Below are 6,003 nucleotides of genomic sequence, written 5' to 3' on the forward strand. Positions count from 1 at the left end.
AAGTTGCTAGAGAATTTACAAATTAGAAATGACGAGCGCCATTAAACTCAGTTATTCAGCAGCAAAATCTGGACCAGTGATGCTGCATCTATCTTGGGAAGAAAGCTGCCCTGAGCCGATTAACTTTGCACCACCAGATCTAATCAGTCTTCCGGGCTGGAATTCAACTACTTCATAAACTAATTAAAACTTAATATCCATCACTAGTGCACTACGGAGGCAAGAATTTGTGGGATTGGAGTTGCAGGTGCTGCTTGAGAGCTAAACTGTGCAATAGAGCATTTAGAGGGAAGACAATTGGTACTTAGGAGTTGGCTGAAAGCTCGGACCAAAAAGTAGGATTTCAACAGGTTCTTAAAAGGTTATTCTTTCAAATTAAATGTGGGACAATCAGGGACTGGTAATCTAATTTTATTAATTTATAATGCCTCACCTGTCATGTCACCAGCTGCCACTGCAAAAATTACTTGTGGCATATTTAAAAATATAAACCTAGGATTCTAGCATATTGAAAAGATGGCATAAAATGACTGCTTCACTTCTAATACAAGTACAAAGCCACTCAATAGGAAGGACACAAATTAATAAAATCAATCCAATTTGTTATATTAGAGAGACAGACTTGTAGCTGATATGATGTATGATTGAACTCTGACCATAGCTGCTGTGAATGTTAGTCCGGATTTTGTGGTAGAAAAAATGGTGAGGTTAGCAGCATTCACCGTCAAAGTGTAAATCGGACAGTAAGTACACATGCACAATTAAACATGGAGATTAGGAGGTTGCTGTCCAAGTTGCCCTACTCCTCCAGATGTGGCGCTATACTGATCTGAGAAACTCAGAATTGAAACACATGGAATGGTGTGAAGTTGCTGTTCCTGTCTGATAATTACCCACTAAACCTGCCAGAAAAAGTTAGGGCTTGTCAATTCCAACGTAAGTAAATTTTCAATGATAAATCTTAGTCAACTTTTACAAGTCTGCAGTCTCATTCCTTTATCTTTTAATTTTTAATAACTTTTTCTTATTTCTTCTCTCAATTCCTTCCCCCCCCCCCCCCTCCCTTTCAGTATATGATTTGGCACGGAATTAAATATTTGTAACTAACATTTCCTGTTTCAGACTCTGCACAGCTCAGTCGCGATTCTTCAATCTGATTGGTTAAGGACATACAGTTGCTTGCCCTGTTTCCACAAGCCCAGATCTCTTATAGAGGATGCTGCGCCAAAATGGTGTGCTAACCACAGTAAATTCCAGTGCAAAAGTCTGTGGGTAAGTGTAAATGGCTGGTGATATTCGTTTGCCGCTGAGCACAGAATCCGACCCAGTGTTTCTTGACGATGTCTTGCCATAGCTCTCAATGATTATGTCCTCAGAGTGGTTGTGCTGCTAGTCTACTTAAAACCGGTTGTAAATATTTTTATCCTAAGGCACCACGGCAATTAAAAAACCATAAAAAGCTGCCTGTTTGTATTATAAGCTGGAACAGTTGTAGCCAATGTAACTCACCTCCAAAATGTTAATTTTTGGAAAAGGGATCTTCAGTAGTTTAATTTCCTTAAATCAAATACAATCTACTATTGATTCAGTTACTGATAATTTAAACCCTTTTGCACTAAATTCCCACTTTGCTGTTAGTTACACTAAATTTAAATTGTTGGATAATTCAATTTTTAGTGGAAAACCTTATTGTAAATGTTGCTTGGTATCACAGGTGCATTGAACTTTTTTTATAAATTAAAGTTATGAGCCAAACTCCAACATTTGCTGGTATTTTTAAACTTGAAATAAGTCCATGTTTAAAAATCACATTTTTTGAACTGCTGTGTACAAGTAATGCTCCTACAATGTGAATGTATAGGATGCTATTAAACACAAATATTTTCTTGTAATCAATCAATCAATATTAAAAACTTACCTAGGTGAGGGCTTCCTGTCAACTTTTCCAATATAAATTCCTATTTCCTCATTTCTACTTTGAGGTCATCCAAAACTCAGCAGCCCATGTCCTAACTCACCCATCACCCATGCTCTCTGACTTACATTGGCTCCCGGTTAAGCAACGCCTTGATTTCAAAATTCTCATCCTTGTTTATAAATCTCTCCATCCTCCTCATCTCTAAACTCCCTCTCCCCGCTCCCCCAACCCCACGAGATGTCTGTGCTCCTCAAATTCTGTCCTCTTGAACAGCCGTGATATAAGTGCTCAACCATTGCTGGCCAAACCTTCAGTTGCCTAGGCCCCATGCTCTGGAACTCCCTCCCTAAACGCTCCGCCTCCTTTAAGACGCTCCTTAAAACCTACCTCTTTGACCAAGAAGTTGGTAATCTGCCATAATTTCTTATGTGGCTCAGTGTCATTTTTGTTTTGTCTCAAAACACTTCTGTGAAGCACCTTGGGACGCTTTACTACGTTAAAGGGGCTATCTAAATACAAGCTTTTATAATGGAAGCTGCTTAAGTAAACCCTTCCCAATGGTGCTGCAGAATCACCACTGGCTGGAGAATGCAATTCTGCATGACAGGTTTAGGTTTACATAGACTGGTTTAATTAGAAATGTAGACATAAAAATGTAACAATGATATAAATAAGGACAGAATGTATGACTTTTAAAATGGAAGAATGAATTATCTGCACACCCTCTATCAATTACACTCTGTCCTCTAACCCTGCTTCATCTGAAGATTACACATGGTCTTGACTCTCCATGTACAATGTAACACGTGTTCAACTAATACATTAAAATCCTTGTTGGTATTGCTGTCACAGTCCCATTCCATTGAAATCAATGGGTAATGCTTTATTACTAACAGTATTGTCTATTCTTAGTTTGTCCATAGGAGGGCACAGTTGCCTCTTTTAAAAACAGTAATGTTACAGAAATACAGGGTAGATTAAAAAATAAAACATTGTATTAAGTGTTCTCTCTACAGATGCTGATTGAGCTGGTGAGGGCTTTCAACATTTTCTCCTCTTACTCGGTTTCCTGACCAGCCAGCTGCTACATTCCTTATGCCTGAATTTTTCTAACATGCCTCCCGAGATATCTTCACATTACATATGCTGCATTCTGTTTATCAAGTTTACATTTTTCATAGCTGAAATAACATTTTGAAAATTTTAGCTTCCAAATCTAAAATACAAAAATTACAAATAGACAGATGTCCCTTGTGTTTTTGGCAAACAATAGGTCACTAATTGCTGTTTTGAGTTCACAATCCTGCACTAGATAATATCCTTGACTGTAGGGGGTTTAAAAATGATTTCACCACCTAAAAGATTTTCCCCTCATCTCGGAATACTTTGCATACTGCTAAGGAACATGAGCACTGACTTGCTATCCACTCCATCAGGATCACATCACAAGCACGAAGTAAACAAAAATGTGTTACTTATGCTGCTTAATCTCTGCAGAAGGCATCAAGTTATTTTCTCAATCCTCTCCGCTGTCGACCCCATTCCAAATTCAGGCTGCATTTATACTGGAGCTGGGGGGGGCAGGCAGAGTGGAGATAGGGGGTTGGTGATCAGATCACGTGAAGTGGAAACAGATTTGTTTGCAGGTCCCGAGGAAAGCATTCCTGCTCCACCTGGCCCACAAGCAGTGCTGGAAAAGCACTTGGCTCTTCCATGCAGCAATCCTTTAGCTGCCGGGTTTCCAGAGGCCTGGGAAACTTGGCCGGCTGCATTAAAACTGCAAGCAGCCTCATAATATTTAAAGAAGCCACTCACCTGGAAGTGGGTTGCTCGTTGTTCCCCATTAAAACCAGAAGTGGGCAGGTTGAGGTTTTTAAAAATATTTTAACATCTCATCCAACCCCACCCATTTTGGGGGTTAAAATTACCTCCATGGACTCGAGCCAGATAAACTGAATTACCTCTTGTCTCACTCAATTTTCCATACTCATGCAGTTCCTGGTTCCACAGCTTTACTACAAACTAGCAGATCTCCTGTGATGATACTAATGATTGGGAGAATAAGCCTCAGCAGAGGTACAAAGGCACCCCTTCAAGTTTTCCTACTCCCCAGTTCCTAATCAACAGTGTACCCCTCAAGCAGGTCCTTTCCACATCCTGACTTTTGCCCCTCACAAAAAGTCATCTTTCCCTCACACTCTACCTGCTACCCAACATGGTATCTGGTTGCCCTTCCACATGAATAGCCATGAGAAAATCTCTCACAAAAAGGGCCTTGCTCTACCTCAAGGCTATTGTTTTCCTCTCTTTGCATGCCTCCATTTTCTATCCCTATTCACCTTTACAGTGCTGCTGAAATAAAGCTGAGTTCACTCATTGGGGATGTACTCCCGGAATATCTTGATTTTATTGAAGCCAAGTTTCTAGATAAATTTATGAATATTTTTATGTGCCATCTGTGATAACATTTATATTTGGGGCTTATAGGGCGATCGGTGAGAAACTATCTCAAAATATTTAGTACAAAGATTTGGCAGAAAGGTTTTGTATGACATGATGGGTAAATAACAAAGTTGGAAAATAGGAAAGAAAAATGACATTTGACAGTCATGATGTAGACAATGATCATGAAAGACTAAATTTGATTTGAAAGATTATATAGGGGATTATGGTGTGCAGTTAATGAGCCCACTCAATAATTACCCAGAGACAAAAGTAAAATGTAGAGTTTATATTATGCAGTGTTTACATACCAACAAATTAATGCAATACATAAGAAGTTAGACTTGACAATAAAAATACATTTTCTTTTGCAGTACACAAAATTAACATTAAACAGCATAAAAGGTCACAAAAATACAAATATACAAATCTAAAACTTTTAATTTTTGTTTAGAAAAAATGGTTACAAAAACACAACAAAATATAGATTAATGCTTTCAAGGATTCTGGTAGGAATGCAGTGATTCTAACATCTAGAAGATGACCAATACCCATTGAGCTAAAGCAGTAAACCAATCCTGAGACTGAAGTTGAAGCCCCTTTTTTGTTGGCCTATGCAGAACTTTCACCAGTTCTACATTCTACAGATAAAGCTCATGTCAAATACCTGTAACCTCCTTGATTATATGATGCTGTAAGAAAATCACTGTATATCAGCACATTTTGCTTTCTAAACACAATCTTTACCAGCAGGATGAACATTTAAAATTTAAGTATTGATTTAGGATAAGCCAACAAAAAAAAAATCATCATTCTTAGACTTTGGAATGGGTGCAAAACATTTAAATCTTGTATAGCGACACCTGCAACTCATCAAATGTCTGTGTAAAACACCTACTTAAAATTAAAAGAATTTACACCAGGGTTCTGCATTTGTACCATATTCCCCATCTAGCAACTGTAAGTTAATGCACATTACAACAATCCCTATAATACTCAAAACATAATTAAAGGAAGGAATGCCTTGGTACACATGAGCATTGAAATGTAATATCGGTATCCATTTTGATCAAATCCTACAACCAGATAGGGAGCACTTAATTCACGAAATGTATACAACACCCATGAACTAATTGGTAAAGCTGAAGGGAATTCTATATCATGTATTTGTACATTTGTGACATTACCTAGTGTAACAGTATGCATGTGATGTAAATGGACACAGATTCCATTCCATTTTAAATGGAACCTCAAGGTTGGCTAGCATTCTGCTTTCACATTTTACCTCAGCAGTAACTAAATATCAATATTGCTGCTGAAATGGCGCGAAAGTCTATTCTGTTGGCTGAATCCATGCCTGCCACAGATTATGCGGTAGGACCTAACCTAATGACCAAATGCAAAAGCAAAATAATGCAGATACTGGAAATCTGAAATAAAAATAGAAAATGTTGGAAAATCAGGCAGCATCTGTGGGGAAAGAGTTAATGTTCGAATGAAAGGTCATCGATCTGAAACGTTAATGTTGTTTTTCTCTCTCCACTGAAGCTGCCTGAGCTGCTGAATATTTCCAACATGTTTTTATTTCAGATACCAAATCCCTTAAGAAAAGGCTTTAATAGAAAATAGTCTATATTCTAAGA

The sequence above is a fragment of the Pristiophorus japonicus genome, chromosome 13, assembly GCF_044704955.1.
Source record: "Pristiophorus japonicus isolate sPriJap1 chromosome 13, sPriJap1.hap1, whole genome shotgun sequence".
Lineage (NCBI taxonomy): Eukaryota > Metazoa > Chordata > Chondrichthyes > Pristiophoridae > Pristiophorus > Pristiophorus japonicus.